The sequence below is a fragment of the Scyliorhinus canicula genome, chromosome 4 (assembly GCF_902713615.1).
Source record: "Scyliorhinus canicula chromosome 4, sScyCan1.1, whole genome shotgun sequence".
NCBI classification, from domain to species: Eukaryota; Metazoa; Chordata; class Chondrichthyes; order Carcharhiniformes; family Scyliorhinidae; genus Scyliorhinus; species Scyliorhinus canicula.
The window spans coordinates 111,928,402-111,953,787 of record NC_052149.1 but is presented as its reverse complement, the minus strand read 5'-3'; positions in this window follow the sequence as shown (position 1 = coordinate 111,953,787).

The following is a 25,386-nucleotide window of genomic DNA, read 5'->3' as shown; positions in this document are numbered from 1 at the left end:
CATCTGCAATTTTTTAATTGTGCACTTCACACACAAATCTACAACAAGAAAAATGGCATTCCCAATCCCAAACTCTGGGAAACCCCACTATATACATCCTCCAGCTGGAAAATCAACCATTCACCACTGTTGTTCAGCCAACTTTGTATCCATGCAGCCACTTTCCCTTTTATTCCATGAGCTTCGCTCCAATTATGATGTAAGTATCAGCCAGTAAAATTATGCTATTGAGTAATTGGATATGTTTCCCCTATATCACCGTGTCGTAAAAATAACAACATCTGTTGTAGACTTTGTCACTGCGGTTCTCTGTTTATGTGTTTGCCAGCCTGTGATTCGCCCACAATCATTTCCAAAGTGCGAAAGATCACAGGTAGGTGAGTACATAGCAGAAGACCGACTTGTGCGTGATGACTTTGTGAATATGTTTGCAAAGACATCCTCTGCTGTTTTCTCTCATAAAGTTATGAAGAGAACATATAACTGGTAATGGAGCTTAAAGACATTTGGTTTTCTGTGGAAAGATATTCCATTCATAACCATTACCCGCATTCATCCTACTGCTGTTAGCTATCATTTCATTCACCAGGTGGGCTGTGAGCACGCATTGGACCTGATTGAAGCTATAAGTGTGCGTATGGCCGAGGTCCCATACAGTATTGAGCAATGCAAAAGTGCCCTGATACTGGGCCATTAGTAGCGTTGTGTGCTCTGCAGTTGGGTAAATAGAGCAATTGTTCATTTTGTTGCTTGAGAAGATGTGCAAAATGAATATCATCACCAGCTTGGATTGGATTTGTTTATTGTCACATGTACTGAGGCACAGTGAAAAGTATTTTTCTTCAAACAGGTCATTAAGTGCATGAAAAGAAATGAAAAGAAAAAGAAAATACATAATAGGGCAACACAAGGTACAAAATGTAAATACATAGACACCGGCATTGGGTGAAGCATACAGGAGTGTAGTGTTAATCAGATCAGTCCATAAGAGGGTCGTTTAGGAGTCTGATAACAGAGGGGAAGAAGCTGTTTTTGAATCTTTTTGTGCGTGTTCTCAGACTTTTGAATCTCCTGCCCAATGGAAGAAGTTGGAAGAGTGAGTAAGCCGGTTAGGAGAGGTCTTTGATTATGCTGCCTGCTTACCCCAGGCAGCGGGAGGTGTAGATCGAGTCAGTGGATGGAAGGCATGTTCGTATGATGGACTGGGCTGTGTTCATGACTCTCTGAAGTTTCTTGCGGTCTTGGGCCAAGCAGTTTTCATGCCAGGCTGTGATGCAGCCAGATAGGATGCTTTCTTGAGCGGGGCTGGTTTAGCACAGTGGGCTAAACAGCTGGCTTGTAATGCAGAACAAGGCCAGCAGCGCAGGTTCAATTCCCGTACCGGCCTCCCCGAACAGGCGCTGGAATATGGTGACCAGGGGCTTTTCACAGTTACTTCATTGAAGCCTACTTGTGACAATAGCTATTATTATTATCTGTAACAGTTGGTAAGAGTTAATGTAGACATGCCGAATTTCCTTAGTTTCCTGAGGAGTATAGGCTCTGTTGTGCTTTTTTGGTGGTAGTGTTGACGTGAATGGACCAGGACAGATTTTTGGTGATGTGCACCCCTAGGAATTTGAAGCTGTTAACCATCTCCACCTCGGCCCCGTTGATTCTGACAGGGGTGTGTACAGTACTTTGCTTCCTGAAGTCAATGACCAGCTCTTTAGTTTTGCTGGCATTGGGGGAGAGATTGTTGTCGCTGCACCACTCCACTAGATTCTTTATCTCCCTCCTGTATTCTGACTCATCATTATTCGAGATCCGGTCCACTATGATTGTGTTGTCAGCAAACTTATAGGTGGAGTTGGAACCAAATATTGCCACGCAGTCGTGTGTGTACAGGGAGTATAGTAGAGGGCTATGTACGCAGCCTTGCGGGGCCCCGGTGTTGAGGACTATTGTGGAGGAGGTGTTGTTGTTTATTCTTACTGATTGTGGTCTGTGGGTCAGAACGTCGAGGATCCAGTTGCAGAGTGAGAAGCCAAGTCCTAGGTTTTGGAGCTTTGATATGAGCTCGGCTGGGGTTATGCTGTAGTCAATAATTAGGAGTCTCTTGTAGGAGTCCTTGTTGTCGAGATGCTCTAGGGATGAGTGTAGGGCCAGCGAGATGGCGTCTGCTGTGGCCCGGCTGTGGTGGTATGCGGATTGCAGTGGATCAAGGTGTTCTGGGAGTATGGAGTTGATGCGCTTCATGACCAACTCTGGAAGCACTTCATTACGACTGATGCCAGGGCCACCCGGAGTGTAGTCATTGAGGCACGTTGCCTGTTCTTCTTTGGCACTGGTAAGATGTGGTCTTCTTGAAGCAGGTGGGGACCTCGGAGTGGTGTAGGGACAGGTTATAGATGTCCACGACCACATCTGCCAGCTGCGCAGGCTCTGAGTGCATGACCAGGGATCCCGTCCGTATCGCCTTCTGAGGATTCACTTTCAGGAAGGCCGATCTGACTTTGGAAGCTGTGAAGGTGGGTATGGGTGAATTATGGTCTGTTGGGGCACCCGACAACGGATTGTTGGTTTCCTGCTCGAACCGAGCACAGAATGCATTGGGTTCATCGGGGAGGGATGCGCTGCTGCTGGAGATACTGCTCGGCTTTGCTTAGCCCGAGGTACAGGTACAACAGGAGCTTTCTGTTGTACCTGTGTCCGCCAGGCAATGATAGGAAATAAGATCAGTAGCAGCTCAGTTTTGACTCGCAGCCACATTGTTCAGCCAAAATCAGGAAACAAACTTTGGATTTGACCTCCCTTTTAAGGCATGTCATTGAGTCCAATTAGGCCTGATCAATTATATGTTTATGCTCAAGTCTCCTGAAGTAGCATTACAGTTAACAGATTACCAAGAAAGTCCGCTGTGTCTGAAGTACCATATTTTATCAAAAGACCTCTTGTCAAGAGCCACTATTTTGATTTCACACTGCATATCAAAAGACTCACTCCCTTTATTTGGATGGTGGGGATTAGTGGCAAATTAAATTGGTTAGTTTAACACCAAATATAGCTACTTCTCGCTCCAGTCGCAACCAATAGTAATTTAAAATAAAAAGCAGTAAAATATTTACTATTTGTGGATTGCTACAGGGCTTCAGAAAGCAAATTAGTGAGTCCAAAAGAGTTAGCTAAAAAGAAGACTGGCCATGTTTGCTGAAAGGTTCAAATCACATCATTGAGGTTAAGTCTCAGAGTAATGACAGAAATTAAATCAAAGTCTGTCCCCAGGGGTGAAACATGAATTATTGAAATCTTGGAACCGGTTTCCTCCGACAGTCTAAAGACGTGCAGGTTAGGTGGGTTGACCATGCTAAATTGCCCTTCATGTCCAAAAAGGTTAGGAGGGGTTATTGGGTTATGGGGATAGGGTGGAAGTGAGGGATTAAGTGGGTCAGTGCATACTCGATGGGCCGAATGGCCTCCTTCTGCACTGTATGTTCTATGTTCTAACATTGACTGTGAGAACCATCCGCTCCCTCTGCGCCCAAGTGTAAATGTTTATTATGTGTTTACCATTTGAAATTGATAGTTTTATTAATATATAAATTACAAAGCATTTTCTCTAACTTGTTTTGAAATATTCGGCGTGTATTAAATGTATTTAATCTTATTAATGGGGTCATGATTCTTGAAGAAGCCGGATTTCAATCTTGCAGCCCACTAAGGCGAAGGAGGGCCACTCATGCAGCCCACTCACACGCCTAGGTTGTTCATCACTGATGTAGCTGTAATCTTGTTCCTGGACTCTAATGAAACACCAGAGTGCATGGAATCCACTGAAGGGACCAATTCATAGCCTCACTGCTAAAGGGAAGAAAGCTGGTGATGATATTCACCTTACCCTTCTCAGGCAACAAAATTAACATGCAATTAAAATGCATGGTGCGGTGATTGTTTTGTTTATCCGACTACAGAGTGTAAAATTCTATGTCACAATGGCCTAAAGTAGGAATCCTGTTGCTTTGCTTAATAAAGTTGGAAAGACTCCATAAATAAAGTGCTTTGTGGCACCAAAATCTCTCAGCTTTATTACCAATCCAGACTAAACCCCAACAATGGCTGGGATACAGGACCAAAATCCCAATATTTTAGTTAATTTGAAATACTGTGTAAAAGAAAGATTCTCCAGGAGTGATTGCGTGCAGAAATAGGACTTGGTTATTTTTAAAACAAAACTTTATTATAAATACAATATTAAACTTCACACCGCAAAAGAACAGCTTACAATGACCCCTTAGCACAACTTTACAATTTCCCATTAAACAACAAGAAAAGAAACATACATCTCTTAATCCAGCTTAACATTAGCAGATCATATGGTAACACTTGTGGTACAGAACAGATTCTGGCTCTTGTTAAAACCCTTTCAGACTCTGGCTGAATATCTTCAAATAGCTGCTTCAACTCGGTTCTCTTCCTTGTCTTCAGTCTAGACTGCTCTGCTTTTAAAATGTTATTACATTTTCTTCCCTATCCAGCTGAAAAATAAAACTGTGGTCTAAAAAACACAATGGTTGCCAGATCAGACTTCACTTCTGAAAACCTTTTCTCCAGGCGGGATTCTCCGCTCTCTGGCGCCTAAATAGTGTTCGGCAATCGCCATGTTGGCGCTAAGATCGGGGGGCAGTGCCTCTTTTGCAATGCTCTGCCCCCTTTGAAACGGCATACTCTAGGAGTAGGCTGCACACAATCGGGAAGGCCTCAGGAAGTTGCTGGAGACCCTCCCCCGATGTTCCTCCCCCGATGGTCGAGTTCCCGACGGCGTCGGTCGCGTGTGGCATTTATTTTAGGAATTCGGCATGACGGCTAAGTCCAGCGCCGTCACACTTGGGGGGGGGGGTTGATGGGAGCCGATGGCGGGCAGGGGGAGCTGGGGGAACTGGTGAGGGGTGGTTGGGGGTGGCGAGCCTGGCTAAAGAGGGTCACTATTTGGCAGGCCGGGTCCGCGCAGGCCGGTGCCACTTTGCATGGCACGACCGCTGCAGGCCACCCCGTGCGCATGCGCAGCCACGGACCCGGCAATTCTCCGGCCATATCCGCAGCTAGAGCCGGGTGCTATCTCCCCACCAGACGGATGATCGGTGGGTGTTTTGCGCCATTTTTTATGTTGTAATTCGCCACCGTTCCCACGCCGGCGTCAGCACTTAGTCTCAGAATCGGAACCCTGGAGCTGTGAAGCAACAGTGCTATCCGCTGTCACATGGTAGATCTCTACCACCGCCTGCTGGTTGGAGGTCGTACCATGGGTATCATGGTAGCACAACAGATAGCACTGTTGCTTCACAGCTCCAGGGTTCCAGGTTCGATTCCCACTTGGGTCACTGTCTGTGCAGAGTCTGCAAGTTTCCCGTGTCTGCGTGGGTTTCCTCCGGGTGCTCCAGTTTCCTCCCACCAATCCCGAAACATACGCTCGTTTGGTGTATTGGACATTCTGAATTCTCCCTCTGTGTACCCGAAGAGCATGGCGATGAGGGGATTTTCACAGTAACTTCATTGCAGTGTCAGTGTACAAAGAATAGTACAGCACAGGAACAGGCCCTTCGGCCCTCCAAGCCTGCGTCGACCATGGTACCTGCTGAAACTAAAACTGCATGCACTTACGGAGTCTGTATTCTTCCATTCCCACCCTCTTCATATATTCTGTATCCTTCCATTCCCACGTCTACCTGGGGTGGTTCTCTAATTTGTCTTTTTTTCCTTCTTGTGGTTGCCGCTTTAAATGTATTACCTCTGTCAGGGTACTGCTGCTTTAAAACTGTGCAGTAATCTTTTTTCCCCACATAGGACACAACCGGCTTCCCTTTGCATGTGTATTTTGCAACAAATGTATCAATGCAGGTACAGAGTGTCTTTGGCTGTTTCTTTTTTTTACCCTTAAAGCTGCAGCACTGCTTTCTAGTGCCAGCTGTTTCTTTAAGCTTTTGAACTTGTTTAACTGCAGCGATCCTTTGCTTTGTATCCAAGTTCCTTCTTTTTACGTTTGAAGCCACAGCTCGTGCTCTACAGGGTTCTTTTCTCTGTAAGATTCTTTTTTGAACCTTTGGCTCTTCCAGTCAATTTTACAGCCTTTTATTTCTGCGTCTCTCTTTCATCTTCTTTAATGCACTGTACCTCCCGGGCCACCACCTAGTCTACAATGCAAATACCAGTACTTTTCGATATTTCGTTCACCCCTCTTGTGGGTTCTGACTCAGGCTCTTGTCATGTTCTCTTCAATGGAGTGGCTGATTTCAACTCTGCAGGACACCAAGAACATCCCCCAAGGGTCCTTCCACAGGTGCATTGTCCACACATAACCTTATCCCATATAAGGTAATGGGAAATAAAGGTGGCAGAAAGTCTGGCGGCATCTGGGCAATCAACAACAATCAATCAATCTGAATAGGGCCGATTATCGCCTGGTTACAGGCCGAGTCCAGATTTGCCCCGGCTTGCCTGTCTCTGACCAGTGTATTCGAACTTGGCTGTTTGAATTGCCATCAGGCATGTCTGTGGTTCTGACTGTGGTCTAATTCAAAGTGTCCAATTCTGTGTTGGGCCTAAGATTCAGGCCATTGGCCATTTTACCACAATGCGGAGCAGGTCCTGTCACTCATTCCTCTTGATGGCATTGCCTTTGACAATCTCGGCACCATCATTGTCTCTACTGACTAAGAGCAAAATGAAAGCATGTTCACCAGGGTCCATGTTCCTGACCGCCCCCTCACTCTAGTATCAAAGAGAGAGATATGATAGTTAGCTTCTGTCTCCTAAGGACTATTCTTAATCCATTCATTGTCTGAAGCTGCCTCTCAAGCCCACTGTCCTGGTTGGCTCATTTATGCCCAGTCCTTCATTTGCGTCCTGGCTGGGAAAGAGCCCATAACACTCAGGGTACTGCTGCTTTAAAACTGTGCAGTAATCTTTTTTCCCCACATAGGACACAACCGACTTCCCTTTGCATGTGTATTTTGCAACAAATGTATCAATGCAGCTACAGAGTGTCTTGCCCCAAACCACATGACTGAGTGCCCTAGCTCTGACCACTCTACTGCATCCGAGCTCTGATCTCAGGCACAGGAATTGTCCAAAGCTTCACACCAAGGCCTTCCACTCAACCTGGTCTATGGGGAGGCATTTGTCAATATGCTCCTCAGCACACAACCAAGCACACCAAGCATGCTCCTTGGGCAGTATGCCATTGCCAACTTTCACAGTGGATGTAGTTGCTTGCCTAGCCAGGAAATGATACAGGGACACCATGGCAGTCATCAGTTTTGGAAGTCAATACGCCAAGTGTTAAATGCTGTGCAGCAATCAGTGGCATTCACACACATAAGTGGTGTTTGAGTGGGCATAATTGAATTACAGCTGAACGACAAAGGGTTCTGATGAATTAACTGTCATTCCATTCACCTTGCCCTTGTCAACATCCTGCTTCTAGAACCCACTCACCCATCCCCCGCATAGCTTGAGTGGAACCATCAGCCCAAGACAACCCCGAGTTCAGTGTTTTTCAAACTTTTTTGCCCGGGACCCATTTTTACCAACTGGCCATCCTTCACAACCCACGCCGGCCGACATTCGCGACCCACCATTTTTTCTTACCATTAATGCGAGAGGTGAGCCTGGGCTCATATGCCTTAGTCTAGAGTCGCAAAGAATGAGAAATTACCTCATTGAAACAGGGATTATTCTCTATGGAGCAGATGCAGAATGTAAGTTTTCCTCAGATGGGTGATTTACAGCCTGGGGATATACAATGCAAATTACAATGCAACAATTTTAGATATAGATGAGGCGGTATTGTGAATATTTTTAATCTCTAAAATTGACTATCAAAGATAGTTTTGCAGGCTCAGCCATTGAACACATTCATTACAGAAGCAGGATGACTGAATTGAATTTTTAAAAAATCTTCCCCTGGGTCAGCGCGTTGATGTCAGGAGGAGGCGGTGTTTCTCTCTGGGCTCTGGGCATGCGCACTGATGAACAGCCTTGCAAACGCAGCCTGCCGTCATTTTTAAAGTCGCTCATAGCTGGCATTTTTAAAAGCCGGCTGCTGTGGCCATTGCGCCTGAATTCCCACGATCGGGAACGCCATGATGGATGACTCCACGATCCTCCCGACCGGCCCGCGCCCCACCTGTGGGTTGCGACCCCCACTTTGAAAATGCCTGCCCTAGTCAACACTTACCTCCCCCATCTCAGTCCTCATCCGCCCGAGTCAATCCTGTACCCTGCTCAATGAACTCCAATCGCCCTGATTCAGGCCCATCTCCCTTGAGTCAACCCTGGTATCATTTTGCCACCACCACACCCTTACGTAATCCCCCATTATCCCCGTCTCGTCCCCCATCTCTCTCAACTCATCATCGGCATGCCGTGGCTCAAACCTCATGTCCCCCGACTCAATCCTTTTACCCCCTGGCTTAAGGCTGGTGTTCTTCCCCACACATTCCAGTCAAAGCTAATACTTGCTCTCCCCCACTGGAGATGCAGAGCCGCTCCGTGAGCACTGCACTCACCTCTGAGTTCCCCTCGGAGGTTGTTTGCTAGATGCATGCCTTTTGAAGTCAGTTGGGCTTCACAACGTTCTGTAATTACGCCGCCATGAATGGAGTTTTTGAGGGAGGGGGTTATGATGGGTCAATAATGAGATGCAAATGGACTCCAACGTTTCCGATGTTCAACAGTGGGAAACATGGCCCGTCACTGCTGGGAAGAAGGGGCGATTGCACCATGTTGCACGTGAGCCATGACTTTTGTCATCTCGCAATATCTTCCGTTTCCATTGTCGAATTGGCCCAAGCGGAATCTCCCAGCCCCTGTGCCAGGTCCTACCCCAGGAAACATACTCCGTGATTCCACAGACATGGAGTTGACAGATGCAGATAAAGGGCTGCGTCAGCTACAGATTCTGATGCTTTCACAACCCTGCAGACAAGAATGTTGCAATGCAGCTCATTTGACTTGCTTCATTTCTGTATGTTCACTACGAATTGCAGTTTCCAGAAGGAGACATGTGCCCCCCCCCCCCCCCACGATCGGAAATTGCAATTTTAAAGTGGCATGAATCGGGTAAGGCTGTTGCTCTACTACTGAAATACTTTACACTAGATATTACATTGATCAGTGCAAAAACACTGTGCTATCAGGCCATATTACTCAGCTGAAAAGTACAAGTCAATTTATGTGTTATTAGGGCTGCAAAGCAATTAACTGCAAGAAACTCGAAAGAGAGAAAAAAAGCCACAAAGATCTGTATCAGTTTTTAAGCTTTTAAAAACAGTTGCTTCAGAATATTATTTCTTTCGCAATTCCATTAACGGCATGAGCTCCTGGTGTAAATTTGTAGATGGACAAGCTAAATGTTCTGTTTTCCCTTTGAAGTACAGACTTTGGGTGCAAATTAAACGACACCATGGTCGCTCAATCTGCATTTTCTGTTGTGCTTTCAGCTGTGTAATCTGTGAGCTCTGGTTAATGATGCCACACAAATGGAAAATTTATATATCTCAATCAAAGGGGTCTTTTGAGTGCAAAGTGGCCAGTCAAGACAGATCAAAGACACAAAGGAGCATCTCAAACATAGAACCACTTGATAATCATTGGTTCTCAATTCCAGTTCTAACAAATTCAAATAACATATTGATGAGGTATAACTGGATAGGCCTTAAGTGCACTTCCTACACATCCTGGCTGCCTTGTGAATCTAAGCATCTGACCCAGATTAAAACATAGTTTGGTTCCTCAACCATGAACAATAATTCTTTGGTGCCTCGATGATAAGAACTGTCTTGAGTGGGTGATCTGAAACAAATGGCTTCAAAATCTAGTACGGTACCATTAACCACATCTCCGTGCTATATAATGGGCGAAATTCTCCGCACCCGCGGAAAGTCTGCAAACGGTCGTAAAAATCGGGACCGTTTTACGACGGTCGCGAAGGCTTCATTTCCCGACCGATTCACTTCCTGGAAATGGGCTAGCAGCGCGGCCGCGTCAATTACGTGCGTGATGACGACGGAAGGCGACGACGACACGAACCCGCCCATGTGACGCCGCCCGACGCCGTAAAAAGGCGCGGGCGACCACAGAATCTGTCGGGCAGGATGTCGGAGCCTAGGCGAGCTGCTCCTCGCTTTATTGATGCAGACGTCGAGGCGCTGCTCGATGCCGTGGAGCAGAGGAGGGGCATCATCCGCCTGCGGAGAGGGCATCGCCAACCTGCCAGCACGGTACGCCAGGCCTGGCGTGACGTGGCTGCTGCCGTCAGTGCTGTGGGGCAGACCCCTCGCTCAGCAGAGCAGTGCCGAATGAAGCTACACGACCTCACCAGGTCTGCCAGGGTAAGTGCCATGAGGGTGCCCCCTAGTCACAACCATCCCTCCCCCTTAACTGCCCGGGGGGGGGGGGGGGGGGGGGGGGGGGGGAGAGGGATTGGGGCAGAGTTATTTGAGGGTGGTTCACAACGTTGTCACAGACCCAGCGCTCTGGCCCCGAGGAGAGATGCAATCATCTGATGACAACTTGCCCCCCCCAAACTGTGCCAGTATCAGAACGGACTTCTGATACCTACCGTTTTGTAATGATCTACCTATGTTCCCTCCCCCAACAGGCCAAGGCCGGTCATAACCACCGTGAGCGGCACAAGACTGGAGGGGGTTCGCCCAACATGCACCCCCTCAGCACCTTTGAACAGAGGGCACTGGACCTTGTTGGGGGGTCTGCCACCCGCGATATCGCGCAATGCGAGGTTGGCGGAACTGCAGCAAGTGAGACAACCCTCCCTGACAAACACCCCCCCCCCCCCCCATCCTCTGTCCCTTCACACACCCTGCCCACTGGGACACCTCCCCATCCTCTGTCCCTTCACACACCCTGCCCACTGGGACACCTCCCCATCCTCTGTCCCTTCACACACCCTGCCCACTGGGACACCTCCCCATCCTCTGTCCCTTCACACACCCTGCCCACTGGGACCGTCCAGCGGCCTGCCGAGCAAATCGAAATAACCCGTCTCATTCTCTTCCCTAGGACGTGATGCCGAACGACCAGGGCCGTCTGGCTGCAGACGGAGACAGGAATCTGCCGCCACCTCACCCGGGGCCTCACAACAGAGGGTGCCCGATCAGCGGGCAGCCCTATCCGCCCCAACCCAATCTGCGGACCAGGACGCACAGAGGGTTTGAAGTCCACCACCACCACCAGAAATGGCCAGGGACAACCCTCCTGTCGCTGAGCAGCCCCACACCATGGACGAGGACCTAACCATTGAGAGCGTCGGGCCTGCGGCACTGCTTTCTCCCACCACATCCATCATCCCAGAGATACACACCCCGGCGGGCCTATTTAGTGATGAGTCTCCTGGGGCACAGTCTGGTTGGCACATCACAGATGAGCAGGTACAGCAGGTGGAGGTCGGAGCAACAGAGGGCCCGGACTCGCGGAGGCCAGACCAGGCCCAGGATGCAGCTGGCTCCCAGACGTTTTCTGAGTTCCTGGAGTTTATCAACCCACCCGCACAGCCGATGCCTCAGGAAACCCAGGGAAACAATGACGGGATGAGGGCTTCCTTCCAGACTCTGCAGACGCTGTTAGAGGAGTCGAACCGCGTCCAAGAGCAGGGAGTGGTGCCGCTCATGGCAGAGACCCAGTCCGACACCGCACGGGTGGCATCCGCGGTGGAGGCAATGGGTCAGGTTATGCAAGACGTTGGGGTTAATGTGCATGCGTCATCCTCGGCCCTGGACAGGGTTGCCCTCTCACAGGCAGCAATGTGCCAGAGCCAAACCGACATTGCCGGCGCCCTGCGGGCCATGGCCGAGTCCCAGCAGGTCATTGGCCAGTCGCAGCACGCCATGGCACAGTCCCAGCTGTCGATAGCACAGTCCCAGCTGTCAGTCGCGGAGACCATCAACCGCCTGACACATGTGCTGGATGGCGTCGTGCACACTCAGGTTGAGATTGCACAGTCCCTGGCGGGAATGTCTAACTCCCTGGACTCCGTCTCTGCAAACCTTCGGATCCTGGTGGATACCGTTGCAGGCCTCCAGGACTGGCAGCGCCAGGTGTCGGTGGTGCGACGGGGAACCTCCCCGCTCGCACCTCTGTCCCAAAGTGAGGCCCGGGGGCCACCGGGCTCCCCGAGGGAGGAGGAGGTTTCGGGGCCCGTCCCATTAACTCCATCACAGGACGTCCCGGAATTCTCGGCCTCCCCCCGTCCCATCCCTGGTGCATCGGGTGGGGCAGCAGGCAGAGCAGGGTGGCACAATGTCACCCGAGACGCCCGCAGAGCAGCCTGGCCCATCAAGGCCGGGTCGCCCCAGGAAACGCTTGGCCAAGGAGAAACGAGTCGAGGGGGGCGATTCGCAGCAATCCTCCTCCACTCCTGCTGTATCATCTGGGGATTCACTTAGACGTAGTGGTAGGGCCCGTAAGGCAACTAAGATAGACACTGAGTAAGTTGGCACGGGTGAAGGGCACAGTTTAGTTGTAGGGGCTAGGGCACCTGTAAATAATTGTTAATATTAAACGCACTGTTCCACCTTACTTGTAATACCGTGTGATTGTTCCACAGCCACAGGAATCGTGATGGTGACCGAGTGTCGCTGGGGGTGACGGGTGGTGAAACCTCGGTGCCGGGTGTGCAGTCCCTGCCCCTACCCCCCTCCCACAGCTAGCCCACGCGGGCACGTGATGGAGTGTCAGTGACGAACTCAGCGGCCACCAAGGTGGATGGTTCAGCTATTGCCATGGGTCAGACTCTCTCTAACGATTCTGAGCTCACAGCTCTTCGCAGAGCGGGCTGTCATCATTCCACATGGCACTGATCACACCCGCTGACACAGCCATCAATGTTGTGCCATTCGGATCTGGACCCAGTGATAAGCGTCATGTCGAAGTGGAGCAGTGTACACTGAGGGGGGGGGGGGGGGGGGGGGGTTGTGGTGGTGGCAGTTGTGTGGTGACCCTCTGCATGACTAGCGATGCAGGTGGTGGTTTGGTGTTCATCGGGGACGTCACATGCGATGCGTGAACCGTGCTGCCACCATGGCGTCGCGTGCCCGCCGTCCTTGCCGGGTCCGTCGTGCCGCCTCCTGGACATCACCAGCACCTGGGTCGTGTCTGCGTGCTGCGCCCGCCACTCCGCCAGCGTCCTCCTCCTCCTCCTCCTCCTCCTCCTCCTCCTCCTCCTCTGTGCTGGCACCACTGCCACTAGCTTCTCCCTCCGCCTCCTGCAACAGGTCATCTCCCCTCTGCATCGCCATGTTGTGCAGCGCACAGCAGACCACTACAATGCGAGCGACCCTGTCGGCCTGGTACTGCAGGGCCCCTCCGGAGCGGTCCAGGTACCTGAATCTCATCTTCAGGAGGCCAAGGCAGCGCTCCACCACACCCCTGGTTGCTGCATGGGCCTCGTTGTATCGTGTTTCCGCATTGGTCTGAGGCCTCCGTATAGGCGTCATCAGCCAAGACCTCAGCGGATAACCCCTGTCACCTAGCAACCAGCCCCTCAGCCGGGGGGGACGTCCCTCAAACATCGCAGGGATGAACGACTGCGCTAGTATGTAGGAGTCATGCACACTCCCTGGGAACCTTGCACAGACGTTCATGAACCTCATGTGGGGGTCGCATACCACCTGGACATTAATGGAGTATGTCCCCCTCCTGTTTGTGAACACGTCCCTGTCCACAGCAGGCGGGCGCATGGGGACGTGAACACAGTCGATTGACCCCTGAACCCTCGGTATCCCGGCCACACTGCCAAATCCACGGACTCGTGAGTCTTGACTTGCTCGGTCCTCGGGAAAGGTGATGTAGCGATCGGCGATGGCATAGAGGGCGTCGGTCACATCCCGGATGCACCTGTGCACCGATGACTGGGAGATCCCAGAGACGTCCCCGCTCGGAGACTGGAAGGAGCCGGTAGCATAGAAGTTCAGAGCGACCGTCACCTTGATGGCTACCGGGATCGCGTGTCCTCCCCCCGTTCCACGTGGGGCGAGGTGCGACAGGAGTTCGCAGATATGTATCACCGTCTGCCTACTCAGCCGGAGTCTTCTCCTGCAGGTGATGTCCGGCATTGTTAGGAAAGAGACCCGGACACGGTACAAACCCTCGGCTTTGGTCGTCGCCTCTGACGCCGTGGCTGCACCCTCACTCTCTCCTCTTCCTCTTCCTCCTCCTCCTCCTCCTCCTCCTCCTCCCCCCCCCCCCCCCCCCCCCCCCCATGCTGCTCGACGACTGGCAACTCCTCGGCCCTTCCCTCTGCTGCTGCAGCTGGCCCTGCAGCCACTGCGGGTTGTGGGTGTGGATGCTGCTGCATCTCCAAATCCAGTAGAGCTGCCCCAACCACTGCGCAGAACATAGCCGTTCTGTTCCCATGCATCGTGCTAACCTACAGAAGGGTGGTAGGAGGCAGAGAAACGGGACATGTTAGACGGACGTTAGTCGACACCTCGGCAGCCGCCAGCCATGGGATACCAGTGTGTCCCGGTGGCCTGGTCGCGCTGCTGACACGCGGTCAGCCTAACCCCTGGTCACTTTCTGCATCCAACGGCCAGTAAACTATGGCCTCCTCACGGGTGCGTCAGTGGCCTGTGGCCGGAAGCCACAGGGGAACCAGCGGCCGTGTCCTCGTCACCTGCACACCATGGCATGGTGGCAGACATTTTGTTACGGGGTTGGACGGCTCACTCTCTACCTAACCCCCCCCCCCTCCGTCGCCCCCCACTGCCCCCTCCGTCTCCCCCACTGCCTCCCCCGTCTCCCCCACTGCCTCCCCCGTCTCCCCCACTGCCTCCCCCGTCTCCCCCACTGCCCCCTCCATCTCCCCCACTGCCCCCTCCGTCTCCCCCACTGCCTCCCCCGTCTCCCCCACTGCCCCCTCCGTCTCCCCCACTGCCACCTCCGTCTCCCCCACTGCCTCCCCCGTCTCCCCCACTGCCCCCTCCGTCTCCCCCACTGCCTCCCCCGTCTCCCCCCCACTGCCCCCGTTCTGGACCCCCTCCCGTTCCCAGGGATGCCTTCCCCGTTGTGGCCAGACTCGAGCGGTGCGCTGAACGGTGCGCTGAGCGGTGCGCAGAGTGGTGCCCTGACCTCCTCCAAGCAGTCGTCAGCCAGGCCGACTGGTTGACGAATTTAAAAAGCAGGTGTGTTTCACGACGTCCAAACAGGGCGCCATGACGTCGGGACTTCGGCCCATCCGGGCCGGTGAATAGCGGGGGGGCTCTCAGTGGCGATTCTGGTCGTGTCAGGGGCGGGAAGGAGGCGTTTGTTGGGAAACGCGACTCCGACAATTTGCGGGGTTCGGAGAATAGCGGGAGGGCGTCGGAACAGCGTCGCCGTAAAAATTTCCGACGCCCGCTATTCTCCGACCCGTCGTGAGTCCGGAGAATCTCGCCCAATGTGTCTGTTCACCTCATCAAAGAGCAACTGACCTCTGGTGTCAATATCAAATACTGCCGAGAAAACTCGTTAACCACAGTCGCCTCCATGCCAAAACTAAACTTACCACCATAGATATACATGACATACTGTGTGCAGATGCCTGCAGTGTTGTTGTCCACTCTTTACCAAATCGCTCTCAAATTATGATATTCACAGAACTTGGCCTGTCCCTGAATTGTGCTAAAACAAAACTCATATCAACCAATTCACCTCCCATACATGCTTTAGCTGCTTACTCCAGATCTAGTTGAAGGACTGCTGAACAAATGCTAATGCCCTTCTTGACGTCAGTTTCACCAGCTCTCAGGCAAAACTCTTGTAGAATCCATTACAATAGAATGCACACAGTCTGGATGAGAAAAACGCATCGTGTCCACCAGGACCTATTTTCTCAAATTGCAAAGAGGCAGTGTTCCCGGAGAGGATCGTGAATCAATGGAAACATTTCAAAGTCCGGTTTTGGGTGCATTTTGCAGGGTGTTTCAGCTGCATTGGTGAGATAGTGGCCTGTATTCAACATCACTTAGTGTCAAAAATGAGGTCCCATGAGATTCCTTACATTACTGGCTGCCTTGCTGTGCGTTTTGCCCGATTCGCGCCTCAGCAGATCACCACTAACACCACTTTAAAATGCTCCCTCACCACTTGTTCCCAGCCAACACACAAGCATCGCAGCGCGCAGAGCTGCTCCTCGCTTTGGAGATACCAACCTCATAAGGTTTCTCGGCGCTGTGGATGAGAGGTGGGGCACCCTGTTGCGCCAAGGAGGTTGGAGGACCAGCAACAGGGTCAGCAATGCCGCCAAGGAGGCAGTGGCAGCGCCTGTGAGTACGGGCAGCATGATCAGGAGGACCACTGTCCAATGTCGTAAGAAGACAAACGACTTCAAATGAATTGCAAGGTAAGTTCCCACCTCTCTGCTGGCATCAGTTCCACCTGCCACCCCCAAATGCCCAACCCACCCACACTGGCTGACTCCTCACACCCTCCCCACATCCGATCTTCATGCTTGTTCTCAGAACCCTCTGGCATCCAGCAGCATACCCCTTTATGTCCAGGTGTGGTGCCCACACATGCCACTTGCTATAGACCCACCTGACCCATCAAACGTGAGGCTCACAATGCCCTGCCTGTGCCCCTGCAGGAGAAGATAGCCCATAATAAACGGGAAAGACTCAAGACGGGGGTGGTGAGACAGAGTCCCAGATATTTGAATCCTCACCCCTTATGAGCAATGGGCCCTGGAGATGGCAGGGTTGATTGAGGAGAGAGAAGACACCTACAGTGAGGTTGGTCTGTGGCAGAGAGGTGAGCATTCACTGCCCCTTCAACCAGGTGACCAGTCTCAAGTGGTCATTCATGTCAGACAAAGTGATCCTTCCCTCTCACTGACCACATGTCCTTGTCCCGCAGGATCTCCATTTGATGAGGCCGGGTCATCCGGAGTCATTTCCTCCCCTCAGAGGAAAGACCACCTCAGAGGAACGCTCCAGGACACCAATATCGAGGCTTCACAGCGATCACCCACACCATCCATCAGCGCAGAGTCGCACACCTCGGTGAGTGACATTAGTGGATATGTTTCTGGGGCACAATCTGGTGAGCACCACACGGTTGCTGATGCACATCAGGTGGAAGCAGGAACACCCAAGGGAGTCAGCAGTCGGAGGTCTGCTGGATCCCAGGACATAGCCACGTCCCAGCCAGATGCTGAACCTCTGGACAAGGTTCTCCCACAGCTGATGCAGATGATAGGGTACAGCCATGAAATTCAGGAGGGGGTGTCAGTGACATTCCAGAGACTGTGAAGCCAATTGGATGCGTCACAAAGGCTGCAAGTGCAGGAGATGGTGCCAACAATGCGTGATACCCAGGCCAACACTACTTGGGTGGTGACCCAATGGAAAACCTGGAGCATGACGACCACGTCGTGAGTGCTGGTGTCCAATGTCTGCCTCAGTCTGTGACGACCATGTCAGAGGGCCTCAACATCATCTCCCCGTCACTGAGGGACATGTCCCAGATGCAGATTGACATTGCCGAGGCACTGCAGAGCGTGGCCGAGTCACTGAGGAGTATCGCTGAGGGCGTCTACACTAAGGTGCGTACAATGGGGAGCTTCCTGGACTGGCAGGGGCAGATGACTCCGAGGCCTCTGGAGTTCACTCCAGCTGCCTTCCATCCCATGGAGTCTCCAGGGCCGTACGAGCACCATCAGGGAGGAGGACGCTCTAGAGGCCAACCCGGGGCCCTATAGAGGACATCAGCCAAGGGTATCAAAAGTCACAGGATGCTGAAGGCAGCAGGCAGCCTCCACCTCTGATGTGCAACCTGTGAACCATCCTTGACATAGCAGTAGATCAGGGAAAATCAAGAAGAATGAGTAGCACTGAGTGGGCACTGTGGGGGTCATTATCTGTAGCTTGCAGGAATGGAAATTTGTCACAGTAAAATGTTCACTATTAAAACATGGCACACCTGCCATGTCCCGCACGCGCGGGAGCGTCAGAGGCTGCTGATATCTGAATTCTCTGTCAAGTTAGTGTTCACAGCGGGCCTGCCCGCACCCCAACCCCATTCTCACCCCACTCCTCCCCCACGCATGGTGGTCCAAGATCTAAACCCCCGATGCAGACCCCATTCAGAGGATGGGTGTGAGCGTGCTGTCAGCAGAAAGAAAGGAGGCAGACATTTGCAGAAACTGAGGAGCATGAGAGCCTTCCTCACAGTGAGGGATCATCACTCTCCTGCCTTGCATATTGACCCTCTGACAGTGCCAACACGTGCCCATCACCCTGAAATGACATGACACTGAGCCTGAGAAGGGGGAACAGTGTGGCCGGGGAGGGGGCGGTGTGATGGAAGGTGGGGAATGGTGGTGGGAAAGAGGGGATGAGGGGAAGGGCGAGGGAAATGGGGGTGAGAGAGGGTGATATAATCTGATGCCCGGGCATGCAGAGCATCCATCACCTCTTGGATGCACATGTGGGTGGATGATTGTGACACAGGTCCCCGCTCGATCCCTGGAATGACCCCGGGTGGGATTCTCCCATACGCGGCAGGACGGGGGGTCCCGGCGGGATGGAGTGGCGTGAACCACTCCGGCGTCGGGCCGCCACAAAGGTGCGGATTCCTCCACACCATTAGGGGCTAGGCCTTTGGCGCCATACCAGCCGGGGGGAAGGGACTCCGGCATGGATCCGCGCATGCGCGGGAGCGTCAGAGGCTGCTGATGTCATCCCCACGGATGCGCAGGGCAGGGTTCACTATGCATCGGCCATGGCGGAGGCTGACATGGTCGGCGCGTAGGAAAAGAGTGCCCCCATGGCACAGGCCCGCCCGCGGATCGGTGGGTCTCGATCATGGGCCAGGCCACCATGGAGGCACCCCCAGGGCCAGATCGCCCCACGCACCCCACCTCCCCAGGACCTCGGAGCTTGCCCGCGACGCAAGGTCCCGCCGGTAAGAAACCTAGTTCAATTTACGCCGCCGGGACTGGCATAGAACCAGCGGGACTTCGGCCCATCAATTAACACAAGACGAGTAGTGAACGAAACCGTGGCTTTAATAAGCTAAACAGAAAGCCTCCTGGCCACTGATTCCAAACTGGGGCAGGGCCAGAGGTCAGCCATCTTTATACCGAGCCCGAGGGGAGGCGGAGCCATCAGGCAGTGGTTTACCACAATACATGTAGTACAGTAACAGTTTACCACAATACATACAATACACTAACAGTGGTTTCCGCACCCCCCCCCCCCCCCCCCCCCCCCCCCCCCCCCCCCCCATCCCCACGCAGGTGCCCGGTAAATGGAAATAGATTCCCCGTAGCCATTCACCAGCTTCCTGTTTTTAAAGAGTGCTAAATGATACCCGCGTGACTTCCTGCTGGGGAGTTGGGTAATTCCCTGGAGGCCGCATTCAACATGAATCTTGGTAATGAGGTTGAAATGAATGCAAATGAAGGTTAATGATATTCTCGCCATTTTTGGGAGAGATTCAGAACTCGCCGCCTGGTGTGGGTTGGGTGAATCGGAAAATGGTTTGTACCCGGTGTGAATCCGTTTTGCCCTCTATTCACACGGTGCCCCCTGTTTCATGCTCGGCTGAACACAGTCGCTGAATCACATCCTATCAATCTCTATGAATTGACTGCATTGACAAAAAGACTGGAAGGAGTTTGCTGCCAATCATTTAGAATAAAGAGACAACTTGTTCATCCAGCTGCATCTTGCTTTGAATCACAACATCTTAATAATAAGGCAGAGAGGGGAAGAAAATGGAATAAATCCTGCACCCGGGACGGCACTATCTCGTGGGACAGGTCTGGAAGCGGAGACAGAAACAGAGCTGATGGGCGGTATCTCATAGACGTGACGGGGCCTCGGCATCGGCTTGTTTCGAAAAGGCATGTCCCACCTTGCCCCATTCAGGCACATGCCAGGCCAGCAACATCAGATCAGAGGTCCTGAGTTGCCAACCAAACAGAGGCCAACAGCTCTTCGGGGACGGTCCAAAACCCATCTCTGGCCTCAGATGGCAGAGACAACGAGGCAGAGGTGAATGTGGGCGGAAAGATGGTCATGGGTTGGAGGTGTGGGGGAGGATGCTTGGACGCAAGGGCAACGGTTGGTTCTTATTCGGCCCCTCGATCAGACAATGAATACGATTGATTGAGGTACATCCCCAAACTATCTCACATGGGTTTGCTCATCATACTCCTGTGAAAAGCAAACACCTCTCTCCGATGTTAGGTCACTGCCAGCAGAGGTGGGATGACACCCTTAGGAGGCTATTAATTGCCCATTTAAGGGCCTCAATTGGTGTTGGAGCAAGAAGGCCATCCACGGGCCTTCCGACACAGACATAATCAGGGTTATGATCCACACCCGCCAACCTACAAATCAAATAAACACCCCCCCTCCCCCAAACTGGCCATGAGGGAGGGTACAAGATTCTGCCTGCGTTTCAGATTGAGACCCTTTGTAAAAAGTGTAGTAAATTAGAGGTAGAGCAGGTTTTACTGTTCATACATGTGCCAGTCACTGTGGTACTGAAACAGGCTCGAGGAGCCATGTACCGTCTCTCCCTCAGTGTCTCCGGAAGTCTCCACTCAGGGTGTAAAGTGACCATCCAGAGAAATCAATAACTGCAAACTAAGATCTTTAAAAAATATGGAAATCTGCGCAGAAGGACTGCATCCAGGAGAACGGTTGAATCAAATGGCTGCAATGTAGAATGACCAAAAGAAGTCCAATCAAGGAACAGCTAATCGCAAACTCCACATTTTCTTTCACTTACTTCAAAATTCTTAAAAGCCCGACCCTGACAGCAATCCCCACCCCCGACTGCAACCCCAACCCTGACGGCAATCCCCACCCCCGACTGCAACCCCCACTCCGACTGCAACCCCCACCCCGACTGCAACCCCCACTCTGACTGCAACCCCCACTCTGACTGCAACCCCCACTCCGACTGCAACCCCCACCCCGACAGCAACCCCCACCCCGACTGCAACCCCCACTCCCGGCTGCAACCCCCACCTCAACTGCAACCCCCTCCCCGACGGCAATCCCCACCCCCGACGGCAATCCCCACCCCCAACTGCAACCCCCACTCCGACTGCAACCCCCACTCCGACTGCAACCCCCACCCCGACTGCAACCCCCACTCTGACTGCAACCTCCACCCTGACTGCAACCCCCACCCTGACTGCAACCCCCACTCCGACTGCAACCCCCACTCCGACTGCAACCCCCACTCCGACTGCAACCCCCACTCCGACTGCAACCCCCACTCCGACTGCAACCCCCACTCCGACTGCAACCCCCACTCCGACTGCAACCCCCACTCCGACTGCAACCCCCACTCCGACTGCAACCCCCTCCCCGACTGCAACCCCCACCCCGACTGCAACCCCCACCCTGACTGCAACCCCCACTCCGGCTGCAACCCCCACCCCAACTGCAACCCCCACTCCGACTGCAACCCCCTCCCTAACTGCAACCCCCACTCCGACTGCAACCCCCTCCCTAACTGCAACCCCCACTCCGACTGCAACCCCGACTCCCGACTGTAACCCCCACTCCGACTGCAACCCCCTCCCCGACTGCAACCCCCTCCCCGACTGCAACCCCCACCCCGACTGCAACCCCCACTCCGACTGCAACCCCCACTCCGACTGCAACCCCCACTCCGACTGCAACCCCCTCCCCGATTGCAACCCCCACCCCGACTGCAACCCCCACCCTGACTGCAACCCCCACTCCGGCTGCAACCCCCACCCCAACTGCAACCCCCACTCCGACTGCAACCCCCTCCCTAACTGCAACCCTCACTCCGACTGCAACCCCCTCCCTAACTGCAACCCCCACTCCGACTGCAACCCCGACTCCCGACTGTAACCCCCACTCCGACTGCAACCCCCTCCCCGACTGCAACCCCCTCCCCGACTGCAACCCCCACCCCGACTGCAACCCCCACCCTGACTGCAACCCCCTCTCCGACTGCAACCCCGACTCCCGACTGTAACCCCCACTCCGACTGCAATCCCCACTCCGACTGTAACCCCCTCCCCGACTGCAACCCCCACCCTGACTGCAACCCCCATTCTGACTGCAATCCCCACCCTGACAGCAACCCCCTCCCCGACTGCAACCCCCACCCTGACTGCAACCCCCACCCCGACTGCAACCCCCACCCCGACTGCAACCCCCACCCCGACTGCAACCCCCACCCCGACTGCAACCCCCACCCCGACTGGAACCCTCACTCCGACTGCAACCCCCACCCCGACTGCAACCCCTACATGGGATGAACACGTTCTCCCCATGTCTGCTTGGTTTTCCTCCGGGTGCTAAGGGTTTCCTCCCACAGTCCAAAATTATGCAGATTAGGTGGATTGACCATGATCAATTTGTGGGGTCACGGGAATAGGCCAGGGGTGTGGTCCTAGCTAAAGTACTCTTTCAGAGGATCAGCTGGGGCAAGGGCCTTCTTCTGCACTGTAGCGATTCTATGGTATGAAGGAATTGAAAAGGCACCGGCAGGAACAGGAGCAAACATTCAGAAGGAGTGTGTATAAATTTTTAAAATTTGAAATTTAACTGCTGTTCATCTGTTAATTTAAAGCATGGCTTATTAGATTTCCTGAATTGATTTAATTGATATGACCTCTTTTTTGAAAACAAGATTGGAATAACTGTTAAGTTATCTATAAACATTGAAGACTTTTTTTTCAACTAGAGTTGTTAACGACACAGCACGAGGCCATTTGGCCCATTGCGTCCATATTGGTTCTCTGTGGAGTAATCCAGTCAGTCCCATTCCTTTGCTGTATCCATTATCCCGGCAAGTCTATTTCCCTCTGGTGCCCATGCAACTTCCTGTGAAATCATTCTTGCATCATCTGCAGAGGCAGCGAGTGCCATATCATTACCATTCGCTGTGTGAAAGTTCTTCCTCACATCCCCCACTCTTGGCCTGAACCTTAAATCTGTGCTCCTGTGTTCCTGTGCCAACTTCCAATAGGAACATGTTTTCTTTATCTATCTTAGCTACATTTTACAACTGTTTAATTGTGACTTTTTGTCAGAGTGCTGACCAAGAGCCATCCAGATTCGAAATGGTCCCTCTGTTCTCCGTCTACAGAGGCTTTCAGACCCGCTGGGATGTCCCAGCCTTTTCTGCTTTTGTTTCAGATTTCAGCATCTGCAGTAATTTGATTTTATCTTTGGGTTTTATTGTGTTACGACAGTTCAGTACAAACGCTGGTTTCCACTGTATCCTTTTGGATCCTGACTCTGTCTCGAAACATCTATCAACTGGGGAAAATCTCAGCGCAGTGGTCTTGGGTCACTGTCTGGGCGGAGTCTGCACTTTCTCCCCGTGTCTGCGTGGGTTTCCTTCGGGTGCTCCGGGTTCCACCCTCAGTGCAAAGGCAGGTAGGTTAGATGGATTGGCTATGATCAATGCACGGCACTGCAGGGAAAGGGTGTGGAGTGGGCCCAGATAGGGTGTTTGGAGAGTAGGTGCAAATTTTATGTGGTGAATGGCATCTTTCTGCACTGTAGGGATTTTATGGAATAAGTACAAGCTTCAATGAAGATCACCTGCTCTCAATCCACTCTGAAGTGTAAGAGGATGTTACTGAGCATTGGAACACTAAGGTAATATTATTGTGACAAGAAGGTCAAGTAGTGTCCTGCGGCAAGTGCTGGGTTGAGATCCGCTGATTAAATCCGCTTTGATGAGGATTGGCAAGGATATGTTCCTGATCAAGGTGTCACCAGTAAATTCAATGCAATGAGGAAGCGAACGGTGTAAAAACGTTGTTGTTTCACTCTGAAGATTCCTGTTCAAAAGTGGAGCCGATTCACTGACCAGCAGGGGGCTAGCAGGGACCCAGAGTAGTTCACGCAGCTTTAGCTGCGGATACGGGCCTTCGAACATCCGGCTTTAAGTCTGAATATGTAACTCTGAATATGCTGCAAGCTAATAACAATAACTCTACCTCTTCAGGCTGAGTATTTCCATCCAAAAATATGTACAAAATAGCAACATAAAATGTTCATATTATAGTCCTGATGTTGAAAATAAATGAAAGAACTTGAATTTATATTGCATGTTTCACAACCTGAGTACATTCTGGAGTGTTTCACAGATAGTGAAGTGATTTTGACTGGTTGACATTTGCTTAAAGGTGAAAAATAAGTACAATGAAAAAAGAAAGACCTGGGGCGGCATTCTCCCCTACCCGGCGTGACGGAGGGTCTCGGCGTAGGGGAGTGGCGCCAACCACTCAGGGGTCGGGCCTCCCCAAAGGTGGGGAATTCTCCCCTCCATTGGGGGCCAGCCCCGCGCTGGAGCGGTTGGCACCAGAAGACTGACTCAAAAATCCTGCGCCCACGGCAGCGGGGCTGGCCGAAAGGCTTTCGCCGGTCGACGCATGCGCCGGCAGTGACGTCAGCGGCAGCCGGTGTGGGTTACGTATGGTCCCACCCGGCAGGACCTCGGAGATCTGGCTGCGGGGGCTGTCCTGGTGGGGGGGAAGGGGGATCCGACACCGGGAGGAGGTTCCACAGTTGCGTGGCCCGCGATCGGGGCCTACAGATCGGCGGGCGGGCTAATTCCGTGGGGGGGCCTATGTTCCTCTGCGCATGCCCCTGTAGGGCTCCGCCATATTGCCAAGTGGCCGGCGCAGAGATGGGAGCCCATGCGCATGCGTGGACTCGCCCCGGTCATGGCGCACCAGCTTTCGGGCGCCGGAGCAGCGGACACTACTCCGGCATCGTACCAGTCCCCCAGTAAGGGGTGAATACCTGGGCCTGGAGGCCCTTTGATGCCGGAGTGGCTCGCACCGCTTTTGACGCTGGCATCAGAACTTGGCCGCTGGATCGGAGAATCCCGGCCATCTATATACTGAAGCTCAATGGCTGAAGTTGAAATAATTTCCATTTTTGGACTAAAGGCGATGTAGGTTGAAAAATTTCCCATTTGTTCTGGAGATAAAACACCTCTGCTCCAAGGAGAACAGTCCCAGCTTCTCCAATCTAACCTTGTAACTAAAATCCCCCATCCTTCGAACCATTTGTACATTCCTCTGCAACCCTTCAAGCACCTTCACATCCTTCCCAAAGTGTGGTGACATGTAAATGGATGTTGTCCACCATCTTCCCATCTGGAAAACAACTATTTAGCATGACTCTGAAATGAAAAACAGAAAATGTATTTACCGTGACTCACTGTCGTTCAGCAAGCATAAAACGATCTCTTTGCAGTTAATAACTCATTAAAGTGAGTTTTAAAACCATGTTTCTGATCTTTAAAATTCCTGTTGCCTTTGTCTGCATGGGTCTCATCCCCACAACCCAATGGTGTTCAGGGTAGATGCATTGGCCTCACTAAATTGCCCCTTAA